At 42.7% G+C, this 25,192-nt stretch overlaps 1 long non-coding RNA gene across 1 annotated transcript in view; it reads right to left on the bottom strand.

Moving 5' to 3' along the window:
- Positions 1 to 2,860: 2,860 nt before the first annotated feature.
- LOC116652441 (uncharacterized) overlaps positions 2,861 to 25,192 on the bottom strand; it is a 29,265-nt gene continuing 6,933 nt past the window's right edge. The window contains exons 3-4 of the long non-coding RNA XR_004305441.2: positions 9,303 to 9,406; positions 2,861 to 3,109 (exon numbers count right to left, since the gene is read on the bottom strand). This is a non-coding gene — a long non-coding RNA (uncharacterized LOC116652441). The remainder of the gene's footprint in view (positions 3,110 to 9,302; positions 9,407 to 25,192) is intronic.

Below are 25,192 nucleotides of genomic sequence, written 5' to 3'. Positions count from 1 at the left end.
AAAAGTTAATTAAAGCTGTAATTCCAAACGGACAAGTTTTTACCTGGACTACAGATCTGGAGCCTGCTGTTAAATTAATATTTAACAGGAATCTCAGGACATTAAACTCTGCTACACACTGCAGGCACTGTAACATCCTATTCATTATGCTTTTAAATAGTAAATAAAAAACTCCAAGTACCAGCTAAGGTTAAGTTGTATGGTCATGCATCTACTTGTAATGGGGCATTTTGAAACACGGTTGAATACAAAATACCATATTTATGTCAGACGTGAGCAGGGCTCACAACATGTGTGCGCTGCCTTCCATCCCACTGTAGTTGCTTTTCAGCTGGGTGAACTTGAAGCTACTTGAATGCTACTTGAAGCTGCGTGCTACTGAGGCAGAACCACCTCCTTCACCTAAACAGTGTATTTGTCTTGGGTACCATGACAGTGTTTTGAAGTTTAAATTACAGACAAATCCAGAAGGATTAGCAGCCGGAGAGCAGAAGATGAGCTGAGAAAGTTGCTCCTCCAGCCAGATCAATGTAGCAAATGAGTCCTGGGGAATGGAAGTTGAGGGTGCACCACAGTTCAAAAGAAATGCATATCACTGTCTCCTAAAATGAGGCTTCTGAAAGGACTGCCTGTACCAGTTATAATAAATTGATTTCACAGTCTATCTTTCACCATAGCACAATCATTTGTAGATGGCGTTATTTAAATTAAGAGCATTTTCTCTCAGTTTGGATTAAGCCAAATCATTGCAGACTTTTAAAAACTCAGTATAGACCACTTCTGAAGTAAAATCACAGTGTTGACAGCACACCATTAGCTGATTTCATCAAGCCTTGAAAAAGCAACTTCTCAGCAAGACATACAAAGTAACGAGCAAGGTTGTTGTTTCTTGAGAAGAGATTTATTATTACTACTATTATTTCCAAAATTCATTTCTAAAGCATTGTAGGGCTTCATTTTAGCATGGCTGGCTTTTTGCCTGAGTGCTGCAAAGCAATTTGTCTGAACACCAAGGAGTTTTTTTGTCAGTAAAAGATATTGAGAACTTACACCCTCTGAAGCTTGGACTATTAGACGGCCATTGAGGATCTACGAAGTCCCAGGCACAGTTTTCTTTTAATTAATGTACAGATTTGTTTGAGCAATTATTATGTAGCTTTTTAAAATCTTCAGAGATAACCATTTATTTTATTTTTTTCTATAGGAAAAAGAAACTCTTGAAAGGTGATGCCAGCAAATGGTGTTGGCTGTTGAGTACCAGAAGAGGTTTAGACTAGACATAAGAGGGAACTTTTTCTCTTAGGGAGTGTTCAGGCACTGGAATGGCTGCCCAGGGAGGTGGTGGAGTCACTGTCCCTGGCAGCGTCCAAGAGGCGTCTGGATGAGGAGCTATGAGATCTGGTTTAGTGGCTTGTGGTAGCAACAGTAATGGGAGGATGGTTGGACTAGATGATCTTGCAGGTCCTTTCCAACCTTGTGATTCTATGATCCTATGATTCTACCATCCATCAGATGTTAAGAACATTCAGAATTAGCACTGAAGTGTTTGGTCAGACTGAAACAAATTAACAAAGTGAAAGAGTGAGAATATATGAGTTAAATTGCTTACTGGGAATATCTATTGGAGTTTTTGTTCACTGAAGCAGGGTTTTATTCAGCTCATCTGAAGCAAGATCCACTCCTGGAATAATTTTCAACATAATCATCTCCGAGGCATGTATGGGAAAGGAGGGAGAGAGAAAAAGAAACAGAGAGGAAAATAAGGAGAGGAAAAATGAGATTGGATGATGTTTTCAGACTCAACAGCATGGATGTATTTCTGTTGGGAAATCACTGTAGCTAACTTTGTTTCTTTTATTCATATACCTGGTATAAATAGCAATACCAAATGTTACATTTTGGACGTAAGAACCTTATAAAGACTACAGCTATATTACACAATTGTGAGCAATCACATTACTACTGCTCAGCTCATAGCTCACAGAGATTTAGTGAACTGTTTGCACATCCTCAGTCCAGTTTAGTGGGTTTAGTGCTGTGAAGTGGGTTGGATAATTCTGGCTCTTGCAGTCTTGAGGTACAAATTACCACTTCCACAGCTCGAACAGCCTCAACAACTTTCATTCTGGGAGCCAGCTAAGCAGTCACAGCTTCTGCACTGAAAACCTTCTGAACCACTTCAACTCAGCATTTTGCCCTTCTCTGGTTATACTATAAGAGGGATAGGCAGTACAGCTATTCCGCTACACTACATATCTTCTGCAGTAGCCTACGCCCATGGTCCAGGAAAATGTGAGCTGGAACTCTACTTGCACCATTTTGACAGTATTTCATGGTTCCGTCTCCTACTGAACAAGCAGAAATATCAGCCTTCAAGCTACAGATAAGCAAAGATTCAGTACCATCCCTCCAGCCAGCCCTCCCAGATCTCCACTACCCAGCCATACTATTTCAAAGAAATCACACTGGTGTGACTTCTCTCAGCAGCTCCAGCCTCTTAAACTGTCCCCTGAGAAGTTTTCCTCACCTAGAAAAGTTGATAACATTCTTATTTCAGTAGAGAATACATTAGTTTTCTATAAGCAACCTACTGAGCAAGCAGGGAAGAGCACAAGGAAGAATATGTATCAAGAAGATGCAGTGTTCTTCTCTGGCAGTGTGGAATGACTGGCACATCATAATGTTCAGGAATACTAAATGACTCTAGCACTTTCACTTGCTCCTTGATCAATAGACTTAACATACTGATGCATCTGGAAAACAACTATCAGCCCAGATCTACAGACTGTGAAGGTCAAGGTAAGGGCAAAGGAGAACTTTCAAAAACTACCTGAGAAATTCAGATTGAAAACAGAAAGTGTTAAAAGCAGGTTAACATTTTTTATTTTTGCTACTAAAATAAGTAAATGAAAAAAGTGATATCTCAACTAAAAAAAAAAAAAAAGATATTGTCATCAAAAACACTCACAAAGCTGCAAGTAGTAGCTGCCATTTGAGTGACTCACGTCACCTCTACTGTAGGCTGAGTTCTGTGGTCCAACTGCACATCCTGTCATGCCCGAGGACATCATTTGTCCTCACTCATGTGAAATCATCACTTCTGGGAAACCTGGTTAAAAGGGTAGAATGGAAGTGTGAGGAAAATACATGACAGCTTTCAAAAGAATTATGGCACAACACTTGCAAATCCAAATACTAGTTTTATTTCCAGTGAAAAGAAGTACAAATTCCTGCCAGAAACCATTAAGCAGCTATTTTATTACATTTTAATGATTAGAAATGTTGACTCCTCAAATTTTGGGAATTCTCCCCCCCGATTCATAGGAAACAGCAGTGCAGTGATCTCCTTACATTAAAAAAGAGAGAATGCAGTACTATACATGTTGGCTAATTTTGCTAGACTTTGAAATCTAGTAATTGTATTCTTCATAACTGATTTAGTCTTTCTCAATTCCACTTAAGTTAGCTTTCTGCTTTAATTAAGTCACAACATATTTTATGCCAGGAAAAAGTTGATCATTTTGAACTGGCATCGTTACAAAATGCCACCACAATGCACAAGAGAATTCTAAGCTCAATGGCTATAAATAAGCTTAAGAGTTAATTTTATGCTTCTATTTTCCTTAGAATATTTACAGCATATTTGCATTGCTGATATGTTTTACGCTGCTATGTTTTATAGTGTTTTGCAGACAGTACTGCAAGTCTCAGCATGCAATAATAGGAATTAAATATTTATGGCTGTGTATAACTTCAATTATCTCTGCAGTCTTCAGGATTCCTCTCAGAAGTCAGCATTTGTCAGCTCAGAGCCTGCACTGGCGCCAGCAGTGGTTGTACCAGCACCGCCTCCCGCTACAGCAAGGGCTCTCTCTAGCCCCAGCTCATCCATAATTCCAGTGCATTTCATCCCATACTCTTGACAGAAAAAAAGTCATCAAAGTAAAAAATATTGCCCTACTTTTCAAATCTAAAGAACACACTTGGCTGAACACAAGCCAGCAATGTGCCCAGGAGGCCAAGGAGGCCAATGGCATCCCAGCTTGTATCAGAAACAGTGTAGACAGCAGGAGCAGGAAAGTGATCCTACCCCTGTACTCAGCTCCGGTGAAGCCACATCTCAAGTGCTGTGTTCAGTTTTGGTCCAAAAAAAGACACTGAGGCACTGGAGCATACCCATAGATGGGCAATAAGGCTAGAAAGAAGTCTGGAGTGCAAGTCTTACAGGGAGTGGATGAGGGAACTGGGATTGTTCAGTCTGGAGAAGAGGAGGCTCAGGGGAGAATTTATTGCTCACTACAACTGCCTGAAAGGAGGTTGTGACAAGGTGGGGGTTGGCCTCTTCTCCCAGGTAACATTGATAAGATAAGAAGGAATGGCCTCAGTTTGTACCAGGGAGGTTCAGATTGGATATTAGGAAATATTTTTTCTCAGAAAGAGAGGTGAGACATTGGAACAGGCTGCCCAGGAAGGTGGTGGAGTCACTGTCCCTGGAGGTATTCAAGAAGTGTGGAGATGTGACACTGAGGGACATGGTTAGTGGGGAAATAGTGGTGGTATGTGGATGGCTGCACTGGATGACCTTGGAGGTCTTTTCCAGCTTCAGTGATATGATAATTCTATTCTATGAACACAAAGACTGAGAGATGGAATTTTGCCTTAACTTTACTCATCTCATTCACACCTTGGAGTGGAGGTTTGATTTGGTATGTGAGAAGTGCAATTCACGCTTCTGACCAGGCCAATACTTCAGCCTTTTCTGCGCCTGACAAAAGGTCATGTAAAAGATGCAAGGAGAGGTATACTGGTGCTCTCCATGGCATTTGATTCTCACTAGAGCATGCATCTAGGGACTGACAGAGCAGCTTCCCAGGAACAGGCAGTCTTCTTCCATCTGTAGCTACTACAGAACAGGAACAGAAGAGCATCCAACCTCTTAGCAGAGCCAAAGTCACAGCTGACAAACACAGTAGCTGAGACAAGCGTTTGCCTACTACTGTCTTGCTCCTTCATGGGTCTGGGTCTCATCTTTAAAACTTCTTCTGGCAATGTTCCCAATTTTTAAGATCCTTTTCTCACTAGCAGACAGAAAAGCCACTGGGGAATTTAGCTAACACAGAGGAAATGAAAATTATAACTTTAAGGAGGGATGTAATTTAGCCTCATTGGTCACCTCATGTCCAATTCCCAACAAACACAGGCATGGCAGAGACCACTGCTTCCTTCCTGCCTCAGGCCAGTAAGCTGTAGCAAGCTACAGGTACACAGAGCAGAAAACCAAAACCCATAAAGAATCACAAGCTTCAAGAAGTGCTTATAAGCACCATCAGCATCACCACTCATGTGAATGACACCAGCATATGATGTCATTAACCTTAGCATTTACCTGGGAATTGAAAGCAAACAAACAAATGAACAAAAAGGTATTGTTAAAACCTACCCCAAATGTCCAGAATTTTTAATTTCTTTGTTCCCTTATCCAACCATCTACACTACTGTAAAGACAAGAACTCAAGTTACCATTATCTCCACTGCATGAGATCAAATGGGTCTCAGTAAAGCCCCCTCTCACAGTTTTCAGGCTCTCCATGTAAGTGATGGGCAGGGAGGTAATAATAACCATATAGTTGTCATAAAGTGAGCTTAATGTCAAAAGAGCCTCAAAGAGAGAGCTTACTTACAGTATTCAAAAGGACTTGTTTCTCCGTTGTCTAAAACCATCTAATACTAGTCCTTCATTCCTACAAGACAGAGAGGAACCTGAATTATCTGTATCTGTATTCACTCCTGTGCCTATAAATGTTTGCATTTGTTCCCTTCCTGGCTTATTCCCTTATTGGATTTGTTGTTTTCATCTCAACATAATCTTCTTGGGAACTGGTAAATCACTTTACAAAGGCACACGTTGCCATTTCCAATCTTGAGCGTAACCATCCAAAGAAAAAAAAGGGGGCAAGAAAGTCAGACATTCCTGTACTGCATGTACTCTCGTATATTGTTCCTAAGTATAATTCCTGTTTCTATCTGGCAGAAAGTGGAAAGGGAGAGCAATGATTTCTCTTAAGAATGACAAAAGCTTAACAAATCCTGGAAAATGATTTATGCTTCCAAAGGCCTATTTGCCCAAAACACCCTACGTGTCTCAGTATGAGCAGAGGAGTTACGTGTCTTCTTGTTTGGACATCAGACTGTTCCCAAGTGCCCTTTCAAAAGGAACATACGGTTTGTTACTCAGACACTCATTAAATAAAAGTGAGGAGATCCTTTTTTATAACTGTGTGCATACACTCAGAAAATTCTCCCTTGCACATAACTGCATATGCAGATTTCAATATTTTACACATGTGTATTTGTAAATATGTGTATCTTTATACTGATATGTATATAGAGAGATTACATAAAACACTTCTACCTGTTCTGATGGTAAAAATACTAAATATCTTAATGAAGTACAACTGTGCAGTAACTAAGCTGGTTCAGAAGGTGCTTGTTACCATTATTTATCCATGCCAGCATTCTGCTATGTCTACCTGTCATCTCTATTGGTCCAAAATTAACTCCCATTAAAAAATAAGAAGAAGAAGAAGAAGAAAACATTGCAAAAGGAAAGAAACTAGTTAAAGGCAAAGGAAAAGCATCTTGGCTTTCAGGTTCTGCCATTACAACCAAAAGCAAGTAGCATAGTTCAGTCCTGACCTTATGTTTAAATCACTTATATGCCACACAGGACATGATGATGTAATCGATACAGAGAGAAGACTTAAGGTGAAGCAAATAAGCAAGTCACAACACATCGGTATGATACAGATATGCAACGTATAAGAAAGAGAAATCATGTTATCAAAAAGAATACATGGAGGAAGCCTGGTGCTTTTCATGAAAAATATAAAGGAATGCAATTGTCCAAACTTCTCTATGTAAAAAGTTGGGAGTACAGTAGTTTTAAGGCCAATGTTTCTCACACATTGATAACACGAGGACATTGATTTTGTTCATTAATTCAGAGCTAAAATCCACGAGACTGATAAGAAAAGAATTCTTGGCACTTTGCTCAATCTTCAGCTGATTAGCTCCGAGCAAAAGCCTCAGTAAGCAAGAATTTAACATTCAACAACAGACCAACTCACTTTTCTACCATAGCAGGACTTATTTGATGTGGTATGGCTTGTAACTTTTAAGGTCTGGCTTTCTCTGCCTTCAGAGCTGCTCACCTAAGGAGGCACAGCACAGAGTGCCATTACCTGTGCCTGTATGACATCCTCTTTGTTATATTCATATCTCTGACAAAAATTGTCTTGGAAGTGAAAGTATAGATTAAAAGCTGGGGCAAAGAAGTCTTAAAACTACAGAGTTAATAGCAGAGCAGCAGCTAGCAAAGTTTATAAACTATGTGCCATCTAAACAAAGTGGCACAAAGGCTCTTCACTTAGTAAATTTATAGAGAAATAATGTGGGTGGTGCCTGAAAAATCTGTTCAAACACCAGCTACATATGAACAAAACCAGCCCCAGCTTTGCCAATGATTCCAGAAAGCTACAGAGACCTGTCACTCCCAACTGAGTACCAAAACATAGATGTAACCCATCCTGGAGAAGGAGTGTTCAACAGATTTCTGCCCACTGAACACTAAATCTAAACCCCACATTCAAAATGCAGAGCTGCCATCTAGAGGTACCTTGACAGGCTTGAGAAGTGAGGCCATGCAAAATTCATAAACTTCAACACGTGTAAGGTCAGAGCAATTCCTAACATGAATATAGGCTGGACAACGTGTGGATGGAGAGCAGCCTTGCAGATGACTTGGGGGTATTTGTGGATGAAAAGCTGAATATGAGCCAGCAATGTGCCCTCATGGTCCAGAAAGCAAACCATATCCTGGGCTTAATCAAAGAAAATGCAACTAGCAGGTCGACAGAGATGATTTTCTCAACTCTAGTCCCCTCTCATGAGAGCAATGACACCTACATTCAGCTCTGGAACACAAAAAGGACGTGGGCCTGTTGGAGAAGGTCCAGAGGAGGGCCACAAGGATGGATGATCAGAGGGCTGAAGCAACTCTCCTATGGAGATGGGCTGAGAGAGTCAGGGTTCTTCAGCCTGTAGAAGATAAAGCTCTGGGAAGACCTTACAGAGACCTTCCAGTACCTAAAGGGGCCTATAGGAAAGATAGACAGGGACATTTTACTTGGGAGTATAGTGACAAGACAAGGAGTAGTGGCATTAAAATAAAAGGGGGGAGATTTAGATTAGATCTTAGGAGGAAATTCTTCAGTCGGAGAGTGGTGAGACATGGGAATAAATTACACAGCTGTGGAAGCCCTGTTTCTGGAGATGTTCAAGGTTGGATAGGGCTCAGGGCAATGTGGTCTACCAGGAAGTGTCTCTGCCCTAGAGAATAGATGATCTTTGAGGTGTCTTCCATCCCAAGCTATTCTACATCTAGGTTCATAGTAAATACATGCTTAAATCTCTGTGAAGCCAATCATACATAGCCCATTGGGATGGGACAAACCCAAGAATAGAATATCTTTATTTACTGTAGCTTTGAAACCCAGAGTTGAATTACTTGAATTATCATTCTGCTAGTTTGATTTTTAAAGAAGAAAAAAAAAATCAAAACCAAAATGACTTCTTTTTATGAATTATGATTAGACTCAAAATTTATAGGCAACTTACTAATTTGTAATTTTATGCTGTTCTTTAGCACTCTGACAATGACGGTCCATTTACTTTCCTTAGATGACTCACCTACAGTTAAATCTCACTGTCAGATCTAATTCTGAATTTTCAGATTAATTTTATCTTTTCTTACCGATATTTTGTCATTTGAGTGCACTTTCTGATCCTGCTTATGAAGGAGATAATTTGATTCAAGTTTTAAATTACAACAGCATTCTTCCCCAGGACTGTGTGCTGATAAACAGTGCTATGCAAGTTTTGTGACCTTTCTTTTACCAAAAAAAAGGAAAGAAAAGAAAAAAAAACAAGAAAAATACACCAAAGCAATAACACTTTTATCTAAAGAGCACAAATACACTGGAGGTGACCAACAAAGACAAAACGACATTTCAATAGCTTAAATATTCTACAAAGTCAGCACAGTAAGAGTGAGTTTGACTGAAAAATACATCAATCAGTAAAGCAATAATCATAATTTTAAATCACTCAGGCAAAAAAATAAATATGTTTATCTGTGGCTGCTTTAAAGACTGGAAAACTAATTTAGCCAACTTTTAGAGGTATAAATATATAAATGACCTTTTGCCACAGCCACCGTAGCAAATGTTTAATCATTTTCTAACCTGTTGCAAGAGCATCCCACATGGCAGGTGAGTGGAGAGTTGCATCAAACAGGCCAAAGGGGGTTCTTACATACCACCAGTTCCAGTTTCCTATCGTAGCTACACTGATTTGGATAAAAAAGAAAACAGAGAAGGATGTATGGGCTAACTCAAATCTGTGATAAGCTGTGCTGCTGCATTCTGGATCATTTGCAAGTGGTGGGTCAGTTTTACCAAACAACATTGGAATTACATTTGTTAAATCTCATGAAAGCAGCACGGGTTATTATTGCCAGATCAATATATGATGAACAACAGCATATCCAACATAGATCACGTATCTTAAATCAACCCTGTCAATCTATGTATTGAAGCAAAGTTTAAAATGACATTGAAATTTTTCATGCCATTTGTACTTCATGGTGAATTCATTCAACCTGAATAGAAGTAAAGAAAAAGCAGATCCTTTCAGAGAAATTATACTTATCTAGCAACAGCATTCCTGCTTCCCCAGCACTGAGGACATTTTTAAAGCATCTAACTAGCAGTGTCACTCAGGTATTCCTTCCCACGGAATTGAGTCCTTAATTGAAGAGTACATTGAGCATAAAATAAAGCAGTGAATCACAACAGTCTTACACCCTATGCCTCCTTATCTCCCTAGACGCCTCCACTTCTGCTTTCAGTAACTAGTTTCCAAACTTTTCTGACAAATGAGTTACCATCCATCCACGCATGGCAGAAAAGAAGCCTCATGCAACTTTTTGGTGCTGAGAAAGGCTCGCCCATTGCAACTGAGTGACTGGGAGCAGCCACAGCCAGAGGTGTGGGAAAGCTGGTCTCAGAACCATGACCATGTCACAGAAGCACAGAATGGGTTGGATTGGAAGGGGCTTTAAAGATCATCAAGCTCTAACCCCCTGTCATGGGCAGGGCTGCCACCTTCCAGATCAGGCTGCCCAGGGCCCCATCCAACCTGGCTTCATGCCCCCCTTAACAGTGCACATCCTCTCCAAAAATGGCTGAGGGCTCCAGTTAACGTGCTGTTACCATTAACAATTTGGTTACTCCTCAGAAATGGTGTTTTTTGTTTAACTATTTGAAACAGCCACCCCCTACTTACCACCTTCCCTCTGAATCTCCAGGTTTACCCACACATTTCACTCAGTGCCTACCTCACCCTGTGCTTTTTCCACCTGCACTTCCTTCTGCACTTGTCCTCTCTATTAGCAGTAAGCTCCTGTTAAATATTGTTTCAAAATTACAGTTTTAGATTAGTTCATCTAAACTTATTCTGTCAAAAAAAAAAGTAAATGTCATTAAGCGTATTTGAAATTTGTTCTAAGCATAATCTGAAATGAAATACATATCTGAAAGCTTCTGCAGCCCTCTGCCATATTATATTGATACTAGCCCTATTAGCTAGTTAATTTCTTAAATGATGAGCCCTTTTTTTGCTCTATATTTTCTCAGACATAAAATTCTTATTGTTTTATTGGCCATCGTTTTCTTTTTTTTTCTTTCTGGAGAACATCTCTTCCCAATAGAATCACACAATCATAGAATGGTTTGGGTTGGAAGGGACCTTTAAGATCACCCAGTTCCAACCCCCCTGGAATAGGCAGGGATGCCTCCGTCTAGACCCGGTTACTCAGAGCAAAATCCAGCCTGGCCTTGAATGCTCCCAGGCAGGGGACATTCACAGCCACTGGGCAATCTGTTCCAGTGTCTCACCAACCTCACAGTAAAGAACTTCTTCCTAATACCTAGTCTAAATCTACCCTGTTCCAGATTAAAACAATTTCCCTTTGTCCTTCTACTTGCCCTTATAGCTATTCTGAAAACACCAGCAATAATTTCTGATCTATTATAGGTAAAATCATCAGCATTAAATTATCTCCAAAACACTTTTGTGGATGGTGCAAAATGTATATAAACCACTACAGCCAGTTACCGACAGAATTACCCACCTTCTGCTGCCATTACACAGAGCAGACTAACACACATAATTATAGTGATTATGCGGAGTACGGTAAAAACAAAACCAAAATGATACACTGCTTCACGCTGGCACTCTTTCAATCAAATTCATTTTCACATTTACAGTATTTCAAATACGGACAACATTATTAAAACATTATTATGAATACAACTTGTCACGGGTTACTTAGATTTACCTATGCCCGTGACAGGGGAAGCCACCCCGTGGGCCCCCTCCCGGGGCCCGGAAAGGAGGGGAAAAAAGGGAGTGGGATAAAACAGCGACAATCTAAGGAGGAAAAACTTATTTTACTAAATACGATACCGAAATACAAGATAACACAATATAATATAATTGAGGCTAACAAATTGAACGAAACAGAGAGAGAGAGAGTCCCCGAAAACCGAGAGGCCTACTGTGAACTCTAGGCGACACGGCTGGAACACTTCCCCCTCTCCGAGAAGTTCGAGAGAAGAAGGAGGGCACTCCAGCCTGGGAACGAGATTATACAGCGTCCTGGTCCCGTGACTTATCATTAACCCTGTTGTTCTCTGGGATATGTAGTCTTCTTCTGTGGACTGCACATTCAATAGAAGTATCCATACTTTACATGATGTTATGATGTGGAATACTGATACTGATAGCAAAATTACAAAACCATGACATTCCACCCCTTATTCTACATTATTACATCATGGTAAATATATATATACATATATATACACGTATGTAAAATTATGATAGCTAAACAGTAGAATTGCATGTAACATAACTAAATGTACAACTATAATAACTAAAATACACTACACATGCAAACATATATACATATAAATACATAAAATTATTGACTGCACTCCCCCAGCATCAAATTCCCTTGTGGTACACATTGAACATCCCCATCCTTCTGCATTACCCACCAAGTGCACCCAGGTCCCTGGGCAAAGACAGTTCCACGGATAGGTTTGCCCTTTCCAGAAGCTGGAAGGACCCAAACAGCTTTTCCCAACATGTTCTTTACATGTACAACAGGGACCTTATCTCCTTCTACAGTGTGTAGGGGGCTAGATTGACTAGGACCGTCACGATTGACAGATCCTCTAGTATTCACCAACCAAGTGGCTTCTGCCAGATTCTTCTCCCAGTGCTTAAATGTTCCGCCACCCATTGCTTTCAACATAGTTTTCAACAACCCATTATATCGTTCAATTTTACCAGAAGCTGGTGCATGGTAGGGAATATGATAAATCCACTCAATGCCATGATCTTTGGCCCAAGTATTTATAAGGGAATTTTTAAAATGTGTCCCATTATCAGATTCAATTCTTTCTGGGGTGCCATGTCGCCACAGGACTTGTTTCTCAAGACCTAATATGGTGTTTCGAGCAGTTGCATGGGGTACTGCGTATGTTTCAAGCCACCCAGTGGTTGCCTCTACCATGGTGAGTACATAACACTTACCACTGCGAGATCGTGGCAAGGTGATATAATCAACCTGCCACGCCTCCCCATATTTATACTTTTGCCACCGCCCTTCCTCCCAGAGAGGTTTCATCCTTTTGGCTTGTTTAATTATGGCACATGTTTCACAATCATGAATAATCTGTGCAATAGCGTCCATGGTTAAGTCCACCCCTCGGTCTCTGGCCCACTTATATGTCGCGTCTCTTCCTTGATGACCTGAGGTCTCATGAGCCCATCGAGCTAGAAATAATTCACCCTTATTCTGCCAGTCCAAGTCAATTTGAGCCACCTCAATTTTGGCAGCTTTATCTACCTGATGGTTGTTTTGTTGTTCTTCAGTAGCCCGACTTTTGGGCACATGTGCATCCACATGACGCACCTTTACAACCATATTCTTTGTTCGGGCAGCAATGTCCTTCCATAATTCAGCGGCCCAAACAGATTTACCCTTCCGTTGCCAGTTGTTTTGTTCCCACCTCTGTAACCACCCCCATAAGGCATTTGCCACCATCCATGAGTCAGTATAAAGATACAGCATTGGCCACCTCTCCCGTTCAGCAACATCTAAGGCCAGCTGGACAGCTTTTACCTCTGCAAACTGACTTGATTCTCCCTTACCTTCGGTGGCCTCTGCAACCTGTCGTGTGGGGCTCCACACAGCAGCTTTCCATTTGCGATGCTTCCCTACAATGCGACATGATCCGTCTGTGAATAGGGCATATTTCTTTTCATTTTCTGGTAATTCGTTGTATGGTGGGGCCTCTTTAGCACGTGATACCTCTTCTGCTGGTGATGTTCCAAACCTTTTATCTTCAGGCCAGTCCATGATTACCTCTAGGATTCCTGGACGATTGAGGTTTCCCATTCGCGCTCGCTGTGTAATCAGCGTAATCCACTTGCTCCAGGTGACATCGGTAGCATGATGAGTGGAGGGAACCTGTCCTTTGAACATCCAGTTCAGCACTGGCAGTCGAGGTGCCAAAAGGAGCTGTGTTTCAGTCCCGACTACTTCGGAAGCAGCCCGAACCCCCTCATACGCGGCTAAGATCTCCTTCTCAGTTGGAGTGTAGCACTCTTCAGACCCCTTATATGATCGACTCCAGAATCCCAGGGGTCGGCCTCGGGTCTCTCCTGAGGCTCTTTGCCACAAACTCCAAGTGGGGCCTTTCTCTCCAGCAGCAGTATAGAGGATGTTCTTTACATCCTGTCCAGTCCGTACTGGCCCCAGAGCTACAGCTCGGGCTATCTCTTGTTTAATCTGTTCAAAAGCCTGCTGCTGCTCAGGGCCCCATGCAAAATCGTTCTTCTTCCGCGTCACCTGATAAAGGGGGCTTACAATGAGGCTGTAGTTTGGAATGTGCATCCTCCAAAAGCCTACTGCACCCAGGAAAGATTGTGTCTCTTTCTTGCTAGTTGGTGGAGACATGGCAGTGATTTTGTCGATCACATCTGTTGGGATGTGACGACGTCCATCCTGCCACTTTATACCTAAGAACTGAATTTCCTGGGCAGGTCCTTTTACTTTGCTTCGCTTAATAGCAAAGCCGGCTTGTAGAAGAATTTGGATGATCTGCTCTCCTTTTGTGAAAACCTCTTCTGCTGTATCACCCCACACAACAATGTCATCAATGTACTGCAGGTGTTCAGGAGCACCACCTTGTTCCAGTACAGTTTGGACCAACCCATGGCAAATGGTTGGGCTATGTTTCCACCCCTGGGGCAAACGGTTCCAAGTATACTGAATGCCCCTCCAGGTGAAGGCAAACTGTGGCTTACATTCTGCAGCCAAAGGAATAGAGAAGAAGGCATTGGCAATGTCAATGGTGGCATACCATTTGGCTGCTTTTGACTCCAGCTCGTACTGGAGTTCCAACATGTCCGGCACAGCAGCGCTCAATGGGGGTGTGACCTCATTCAGGCCACGGTAGTCTACTGTCAGCCTCCATTCTCCACTGGCTTTACGCACTGGCCATATGGGACTGTTAAAAGGTGAGTGAGTTTTACTGATCACTCCCTGATTCTCCAACTGGCGAATCAAATCATGAATGGGGAGCAAGGAATCCCTGTTGGTGCGATACTGCCGTCTGTGCACTGTCTTTGTAGCAATCGGTACCTGCTGCTCTTTTACTCGTAGCAGCCCCACAACAGACGGGTCCTCTGACAGGCCAGGCAAAACAGACAGCTGCTTAATGTTGTCCATATCTACAGCAGCTATCCCAAAGGCCCATCGATACCCCTTAGGATCCTTGAAATGCCCCCTTCTGAGGTAATCAATACCCAGTATACATGGAGCCCCTGGGCCAGTCACAATAGGATGTTTTTGCCAGTCTTTGCCAGTGAGGCTTATTTCAGCCTCCAGCACAGTCAATTCTTGAGAGCCCCCAGTCACTCCAGAAATATGGATTGATTCTGTCCCTTCATGACTGGAGGGCATTAGGGTGCACTGTGCACCGGTATCCACCAGCGCCTTATATTCCTGTGGTTCTGATGTGCCAGGCCATCGAATCCACACAGTCCAATAAACTCTATTATCCCTTTCCCTCCCCTGACTGAGGGCAGGGCCCCTCTATTGGTTACCTGTGATGACTGGAGCAACTCCACTGGTGGTTGGTATGTCTAGTAGTTCTTTCACCCGTGCTCGTAGTGCAGAAGTGGGCTGATCATGCCACTTCCTCATGTCTTCTCCACGGTCACGTAGGTAGCGCCACATGGAAACACGCGGTGCAATCGTACTGTTGTTCTTTGCTCGAGCTGGGAAGCGTGTGCGTTTAACAGCTGAGACTTTTGATGATGCAGGTGAGGAGTAGGACTGGAATACTTTGATCAGATCCTTCATTAGACCTGGTGGCCCGTACGAGGATTGACCTTCATCAGTTGCTTCTGATACTATTACTGGATCATCATTACGATTAGTTGATGGAAACAATTTCTTGCACATTTCATCTACTCGGTTTTCTAGCCGTGAGATGGCAGAAACTGCGGCATGCAGTTGAGGGAGCTGCTGATCGGTGGTTTGAAGCATTATAATCAGCTCAACAACTCGGGGCCATCTGTCCACGAACCCTTTAGAACCTGTTACCAATGACTGTGCCATTCTCTCTGGTGCTGTACTTGTGATTTTCTGCCACATGTCAGGATCGGCCCTCACTCTCTCAGGGTCAAGTTCGCTTGGATCAGGGCTGTACAACATTTTCGCCATGGCCAATTCCCTCAGGCGCTGAATACCTTTTTGGACGGTATTCCAACTATCAAATTTAGGCTTCAAAGCATCCTTATAGGGGTACCTTTCTCTCACGGCTTCTAACAGCCGCAGCCAGAGAGTGGCAGCTCCATCCGAACATCTGCTAATCCCTCTGTCGATACCTGCATCTTGGGCAATGTTTCCTAGTTGGCGAGCTTCATTACCATCTAGAGACAAGCTGTTGGCCCCGTTGTCCCAGCAGCGAAGCAACCAAGCAAGGATACCTTCATCTTGACGCCGTGTGAACTCCTTTCTTGAGCCTTGGATTTCAGTCAGCTTCAGAGGTCGACAATAGGTGATTTCCTCCTCATCATCAGTCTCTTCTTCATGCCTCTTGGTTTTTGCCTTTGCTTTTTTCGGTACTGCTCCATGCCCGGCACCTGGGTCTTCTGCAGCCCCCCCCTGTGCTTCTCCTTCTTTTCGTTCTAGACGCGTGGACACCCGTTTCCATTTCTTGCCTTCCACAGGGGCAACTGATATTGCTACTGATGCCTCCTGTGACTGATCAGAATTAACTTGGGCTTGAATCTCAGATCGGAAACTCTCTCTCTCCAGAATAGTATGATACAAAGCACGGTATGCATAAGCCAAACCCCACATAAGGTTTACCTCCTTAGATCTCTGACCCAAATACTCACTTAATTTCTTAGGGTCCTTTAGGTGTTCAAGAGTGAAATCCCATGACACTGCGGGTCCCCATGCTTCTAAGACTTTTCCTAAACCTTTCCATATTCCCTGCCAGTCATCATTCTCTGGTTCTGGAGGAGACTTCCGCATAGAACGAATGCATAGGAACATATATGCATTCATTAATAGTGATAACATGGATGCAAGTATGAACCCTATCTCAGTTATTGAAAGGCGTGTGGAAATCTGAGAGTACAACCTAAATAAAAAGGGTTTTTTTAGCCTGTACAATGAATTAAACATGGTGGTGTTTGTAAAATTGCCTGTTCCATCTGGGATGCAAGTACTTGTAAGATTCGCAATTCCATCTGGGATGCAAGTGTTTGTAAGATTCACAATTCCATCTGGGATGTAGGTGCCAAAATTCTGACCATACCACATCTCATAAAAGTACCAGGCAGGTGTCTCCATCAGTATCCACCTTATTAGGCTATATACCTGTACAATTCCACAACACCAAATTATGGTGTTAATAGTTGACCAATACTTTAAGAAGATCATAATTGCTTTCAATCCCTTAAACAGAGCAACTGGGATGAAGAGTGGATTCATAGCTGGCAGGCTCTGTAAAAGTCAGAGCTAGCTAGCTTTGCTCTAAGGGAGAAAGAAATCCCTTTGTTTTCTACACAAAAGTTAGATAGCAGTGCTGAGAATGTACAGCAGCCCTTAATGTTGACAATTTGTCTGGTATTTCAAGGTCACGTTCTCAGTGAGCAGCTACGAAAAGATAACACTCCCCTAACGAAGCTCTTTAAGAGTAAAGAGAGAGTTGTTCTAAAAGCTAAAAAGCTCTATGCCCGCATTCTCCACCAAAAATCTGTCACGGGTTACTTAGATTTACCTATGCCCGTGACAGGGGAAGCCACCCCGTGGGCCCCCTCCCGGGGCCCGGAAAGGAGGGGAAAAAAGGGAGTGGGATAAAACAGCGACAATCTAAGGAGGAAAAACTTATTTTACTAAATACGATACCGAAATACAAGATAACACAATATAATATAATTGAGGCTAACAAATTGAACGAAACAGAGAGAGAGAGTCCCCGAAAACCGAGAGGCCTACTGTGAACTCTAGGCGACACGGCTGGAACACTTCCCCCTCTCCGAGAAGTTCGAGAGAAGAAGGAGGGCACTCCAGCCTGGGAACGAGATTATACAGCGTCCTGGTCCCGTGACTTATCATTAACCCTGTTGTTCTCTGGGATATGTAGTCTTCTTCTGTGGACTGCACATTCAATAGAAGTATCCATACTTTACATGATGTTATGATGTGGAATACTGATACTGATAGCAAAATTACAAAACCATGACATGTTGCTGCATGCAAACTGCACACTAAATTTGTGCTTTCCATCTTCGGTAAGCTGTAGATTGCTGCTTTGATGTCTTATTGATGGGACATTAAACCAGAGTATGTCCAAAAACCTGCAAGTTTCTCTCTGCTTTTCTATCAAGGCTATCACTGAAAGTTAAACATTCTGGTATAGGTAATCACCTCCTGTGTTCCCTGCTGTACATGGCGCAAATAAGTCTTAGCACTGTGCCCAAAACACTGATCTAAAAATCACATCTACAGCATCTACAGATATGTGTTTTTTTAAGAGAAGATAGGAACCATGGGAAAGACCTTGACAAAAGCATCCAGGCTCTTTCAGCCACTGAGTTCCCCAGTCCCAGAGGACTGCTTGAGCAGAAAACCACAGGTTGTCTCCAGACATTCCTTTAACCAACTTCGGTTCTTATTTTAAGAGTGAAAGCTAAACCGCTAACATTTAAGGAAACAAGGCTATGCGACAATGTTCTTGGTCTGCCTTCTTGTCCTTTGGTTCAGCTTGTTGGCCAGTTTTCTTCTAATACAACAGGTAGGAAGTCTCAAAGACATAAAGTTCCCACATATTTCCAGAAAATATGGTGTGGGTAGAAGACCTCCTTGATGCTGCCTGTGAGGGAAAGAGTAGCAGGCAAATTCCCACCTCTTTAGGAACCAGACTGCAACCAAGAGAGAAAGCAAGACGTAACGAGTATCTCAAGTATGGGAAAAGATTCACACAGCTGCAGAGGATACAAACAAAAAACATGAAGTTATAAAAATCCAAACTCCCTTTTAAATCTGTTTTTGACATTTGGTCTCATCATTTGGGATAATTCTACCTTTTTAGTGTCATTACCTAAAATGAGAAGGGGACCGGGTATGTCTGCGTGGGGGGCCAACTGTGCACATCTCTGAGCTCACAGAAGTTTCATATAGGAATGAAACAAACCTCAAATAAAACAAAAAAAATTACTTGTGCACATCAACTTCCCCTAGTCTGGGAAACTGCTGTCTGTAACTGCTGATAATTGATGGCCATTGATGGAGCCTTGGCTGCTGGGTGAGTCACGCTAAAGATGGCATTATATGGCAAAGGGCAACTGCTTTCAGGAAAAGAAAGAAAATATTTGATTTCCACAAAACAGCTAAAAACTAAGATAAAAGTTTTATAATCAGATTTGAGGCTGTGGTTCACATATTAGATAAATATTCTGTTTCTGTGTGGAGATGCTATCCAGCTGACCAGAGCAACTTTGACTCTTCGATAACACTGTCTATTTATGGTTTGGAGACAACTAGCAGCCAGTTCCTCACAGCTCCTCCCCTAACTTGTTAACCTTGCACTCCTACCACGTTCTGGCAACAAAATGGTCTTCAGTGATCTTCACCTCAAAGCTATAGCAACTGCTTACAGACAACAGCCTAAAAGAGTTTTTCAAACATATTTTTTTAACCTTAAATTTATTTTAATCTTAATTTCTAGATTAAAAATTTTAAAGATTAGAAGGTTTAAAGTAGGGAGTGTGATGTTTTTATTTAACTTTTTTTTTTTTAACCATAGTATTTTCAAATATTTGTCCTTTTCAAAAGAAACATTTCCACTATAAGTACTTGGTAAAGAAATTGTATTACACAGAACATTTTCAGCTACTGCCTTAGCGTCATGATATTTAATTTCTGCATCCAATTTATTTCATGGGAACGTTATGTCTGTTTTACTTCATTCCATGATGTTGCTAGTATGAATGAATGTTATGCTCAGATCAAACCACCTCCCTGATGTGCTTACTTATTCTTTTGGCTACACTGCCAGAGTTCAATGGAGCGCAACATTGAAACTGCTGAGGCAGCACATCCAAACCTGCACAATACCAATGAGAGATCAGTTCAGCTTCCAAAAAAAATCATACAGCCACAACAGCATTAGAGCTAAAAAGCCTGGCCTCTAAGCAGGTATAGCCAGGTTAGGTGAAATATGGTGCTCACATTACTGTGACAGCTCCCTGTCTGCAGCAAATGTGATGGATGATCACTAGCTGAGGTATTTCTGCACACTGATATTGTCCATAGGAGGAAAAAAAATGGCAATGAGATTGGATAGAAATTAGCTATCTTCTGACCCCTGAAGGCACTTCAGTCCAACATGGAAACCCTCAAAACAGAATGAAGGTCTCACAGCCTATGTAGGCACCTGCACTTTTAGCCATAGTCTTCCTCTGGTGCCCAAAGTTCAGCCCTTGAGCACATCCAGGCATTGGTGGACAGATCAGGACCTGCTTCAGACACAGGCTTCCCTCAGGATATACAAACCTCAGCATTCATCCACTCATGCACCTCACTGCTTCTGCCAGCAGCAGTCCCAGAGCCACTTGAGCATACAGCGGACCACACAGGATAAGTAAGTAAGCAAAGAAGAGTACACCCAGGGAAAAGGATGGCTGCAGGCATCTGGGATGAGTGGTCCTAGCTGTGTTTGGGGAAGAGCCATCTCATTATTCATGTGTGAAATCCATTTTATTTCAAAGAGCCCAGGTTGACTCAGTAGAGATCCTTTTTGAAGTCATCTTAAACCATCTCTACTGAACATAAGGGCTCTGTTCTTTGCTCCTTTCCTCATTAGAAGGTCCTAGTCAAAATATAAAAATGTATTCATGATTCACAACATTGCAGATCAGCTGAAGCTGGAAGTCATCTGGTCCAACCCCCTGCTCAGAGCAGAGTCAACAAGCAAGTTGCTCAGGGCCGCTACATCCAGTTGCATTTTGAAGATCTCAAGACCTCCAAGGAGGGAGATTCCACAGTCTCTCTGGGCAGCCTGTGCCAGTGCTTGCTCACCCTCACAAAGAAGAGGAAAAAAAGCTTTCCAGACAGTGTACTAGTACATGGGATTGTTCCTCCTCAGAGGCAGAGATTGGCATTTGCCTTGGCTGAATTTCTTGAGGCATCCATCCAACTACTTACCCAACCGGTTGAGGTCCCTCTGAACAGCAGCACAACTAGACAGTGTATCAGCCTCTCTTCCCAGTTTTATACTATCAACAAATTTGCTACCCTCAGATGTGGCTACCCCTTTCCTGAAGTAACTCCAGCTTTATTAGTCAGTCACCTGAAAGCATCAAGAACTGCTCTCTCTGCATGGAATTTCATGTATTTAGCAGTCTCCTGGCAGGCAGGTCCGAGTATTTCCCTGAGGAGCTCAACATTAAATGAAGCAATGTTTCTATAAAAACCTTTATATTTTAATAAAAGATCTTTCTCCCTAAAACTTCACATCTCTTACAGACCAAACTGGTTGCTACCAGTACTGCTGCTATTGCTACTATAAAATTTCAATTTTCTTATAAGGCTTTAAGTGTAGGTTTTATGGATTCTTCACCGGTAGACTATTACTGACTCACTTCCGACTGTGTCATATCTTTTTTTGTTAAATTGATATTAATCACACTTATCACTTGAAGATTTAGGCCTTCATTTGAGAGGTCCATACAGAGAGTAAGGAAGCACACAGTACTGGAGGGGTATATTGCAGAGCTGCCTACTTCTTCTGAGACACCAAAAGCAACATCTCCACCACTACAGCCACCCTACTTTGCATCAAGTACTGCTCTCCCTTTAACATCTGAAAAGTATTTCTTATTTAACAATAGCAGACAATTAAATAATCAGAGATGCATCTGCCTGTGGAGACCGCTCAGTCCCAGGCACAATGGTGAGAATGTTTTTTTCCCCTCTAATTAGCACGGAGGCCGATTTCCTCCTTAACTCTTTATCTTACCACATATTTGAATTTCTCAGAGCATTCACTTTGACTCTAAGAAAAGCAGTGTTTAAAATACTTCCAGTTCTGCTGATGTCCGGATTAGCACTCCTCCTTTAGCAAAGCATTCCACAAAATGGCTCTGATTAGCAGGACTTGGCGCCCTGTGTGCAAATCAATCCAGGCAATTTCAGGGTCACTTTTAGCAAAGGAAAGCCTGCCTGCTAAGACCAGATAAGAATGAGGTCATTGATTTATTTTTTCCTCATTATCTGGCAAGGTTTCAGTTGAAGCCTAAATCCATTATCTTGGAAATACAAACATGAGTTGGTCCCTTGAAGCAAGTTAATTTAGTTTGAAAACAGTTAGGGAGTTACCGTCTGAATTCAATTAGCTAATAACTCCTGGTGGGTATGGGTCATAGCAGATCAAGGTATCGTGCTGGTTCAAGCTGAATGCAATTGCAGGTGATATCAAAGCAGTGTGTTTCCCTTTCGTACTGAACCACAGCTGCAGCTTCCAGCCACTGTCTCCAAAATCTCTCCATCAATAAGAAGGACAAATTCAGGTTGAGGGGGGAATGCCTTGGGGATGAGGACAGCGATAGCACCTTAGAGCCACAGAAACTTCCCTTTGTGCAGGAAGGAAACCAGTGGGGGAAGGCTCATTCCTCACAGCCGGGCTAAACAGGGCCCCTCCATTTCCTCTCGGTGATCAGACTGCATGGTTGTCAATACCCAAAACCCTCCATGCAGCTAGGCCACAGCACAGAGTGGGATCCATTTTCTGTTCCCAGACAGCGAGCAATGCCTGTTTTCCCCATGTTCCTAAAGAAGTGACACTTCTGCATCATTCATGGGCCAGCATCCCAGGGGCTGATTCAGGGAAAACATCTCCAGATTCACAGCCAGGTTAGAAAACAACAGCCCAACAGAAGCACTGGCAGGTCAGGCTGGAGCACACTTGCTGCTACCGCTGTAATGAAGGCGAAGCCAGCAGAGCTCAGTGACATCTCCCTCGAGAGAATGTGGGGCTACAGCAAGCTATGTGCAGCTGCCTCCTACAGACATTATTCCTCATGTTGCATGAAAGCACTTTTCTTCCCAGTATTACCTCAGGACATTAGTGGGATTATAATTCTTGTGTTTTTCCAAACTGCTTTCTACCTTAATTTGATTTTGAGCACCTGATTAAATTTAGCCTCCCTGAAGAAACAGAAATTCAATTTAATTCCAGCTCGACATTATACTTGCACTGAAAGTGCAGTGCTCACGGTTGCACTTTCAGTTAAAGAGCAATTTTGTCACTGTTTGGAAGTGGCACTCCCTAACCAGAGACAATATATTGGCTCCTTTCTGCATGCCTGTTGCTCTACAGAAGCTCAGAAAGCAGCCAGTGCAATGCAATGTGAAGAGCAGAAAGGGGAGCAGGCCTCCAGAGAACGACCACACACCAGGTTACAGGAGAAGACCACGCATTACACCTGCTCAGTATATTGTGTGTCTTCCCAAGTGACTCCTTCCATCCCGCAAGACACACCATGGGACCATGCACAAGGTGCAGCATCAGTGTTCATCTTATGTGCCATCCTGCAGGGAAATGAGTTCAACACTCAAGAGCATGGGGCTCTTTGGTTCATTACAACAGCCCTCAGGGCTCTCCCATTTTCACATGACAGAAATAAGACCTTCTCCCCTGAGATTCTGAGGGGATATCCAAACTACATCTAAATTATGAAGAGAAAGCCTCAGGAGCCTGTGGGTCTCTGGTGTATTTCACATGACTTTCTCCCAGACTGACTCCTCATATAAACATTACACGGAATAATTAGATCAGATCAAAAGTCCATTTGGTCCAGTATTCTGCTGCTGACGAGAGCCAGTAGCAGATGCTAATGGAAATAATTTTTAAAAGGAGTCATCGTGAAGGCTTCTTATCCTCCTTTACACCCAACATTCAGCAGCCTGCCACCCTGGGGATCCCTGCAGCAGAGTTGTCATCTCTGTGAGTATTTTTCATACTACTTTGTGTGATTAGTTTTGAGCCCACTCAAACCCTTGACACCCATAAGATGCTGTGGGGTTGATTCCAGTGTAATTGTAGAATCATCAAAGTTGGAAAAGACCACTAAGATCATCCAGTCCAACCATCCACCTACAATCAATATTGTGCACTAACCACATCCCTCAGTGCCACATCCCTGGGCAGCCTGTTCCAACATCTCACCTCTCTTTCTGAGAAGAAATATTTCTTAATATCCAACCTGAACCTCCTTGGCACAACTTGAGGTCACTTCCCCTCTCATCTTATTGCTGTTACCTGGGAGAAGAGGCCAACCCCCACCTCACCACAACCTCCCTTCAGGCAGTTGGTAGAGAGCTATAAGGTCTCCCCTGAGCTTCCTCTTCTTCAGGCTGAACAATCCCAGCTCCCTCAGCCACCCCCCATAACATGTGTGCTCCAGACCCTTGACTGTGAGGAAAAAGCTGTTCACTGTTGTTTGCTTAAACTGCAACCTGTCAGTTCCACATGATGTCTTACATTCTTGTTTTGTGAGAAAAACAGTCATCTGCTACATATGTCCTGCATGCGTCTTGTGCCTTACTACCTTCTCTTTTCCATTCTGAGGAGTCCATTTAATCAGTCTCAATTCAGAAACCATTCCATTCCAAGCAAATACTTGTCAGGTTCCTCTGCTCCTTTCCACCTCAACTCTACTTCTCAGACAGGGAGATCAGAACTGCTCATAGTAATCAAGAGGTAACTGCACAACAAAGTAATTATTTTGTTTACTGTGTCTTCCCTCGTAATTTCTGACAATCTGTTTGCTGTTTTGAACATTGCTCTGACACAGACAACATTTCTTAGAACTACTCACAGTCACTCTGAACTCCATTTCTGGAGAGGTAATGGGTAACTTAAAGCTCATCTTCAGCAATGTGCAGTTGGTTGATTTCATCCCATGTGCATTATTGTTAGCTGTGGATGGAGGTCTCCATTTTACTGCAGTGCTGCTTAGAGTGAGATTCTTCCACATTTTGAAAGGCAGATTTTTACTTTTTCTACCCTGAATAATTTAGTTTAATGACCATCTAGCTCTTTGATGTTCAGCACACTTTCCAGGCCAGACATCACAGAAGCTTGCATCAAGGTTCAGCCCCTGCAAGTGGGCAGGGCTGCCCCCCACCAGCTCAGCTGCCCAGGCCCCATCCAACCTGGCCTTGAGCGCATCCAGGGATGGGGCACCACAGCTTCTCTGGGCAGCTGTGCCGGTGCCTCACCAACCTCTGAGGAAACAGCAACCACCCACACTGTTTAGAACTGCAGCCTCTCTCTCCACACCCCATGAGAACGTTCTTCCAACCTCTCCAGAGAAGTGGCCTACAGATGCTGCTGGGTATTTCTCACAGCTGCTGGGTTCTGGGCAAAGCTTCCACCCTGCTCATGCCTTCCACACCACTTGTGGAACAGCAGCT

This window comes from Coturnix japonica, chromosome 1, assembly GCF_054131305.1.
Source record: "Coturnix japonica strain WE chromosome 1, WE-NBRP24, whole genome shotgun sequence".
Lineage (NCBI taxonomy): Eukaryota > Metazoa > Chordata > Aves > Galliformes > Phasianidae > Coturnix > Coturnix japonica.
The sequence above is the reverse complement of the archived record's forward strand: the minus strand, read 5'-3'. Positions and strand labels throughout refer to the sequence as shown.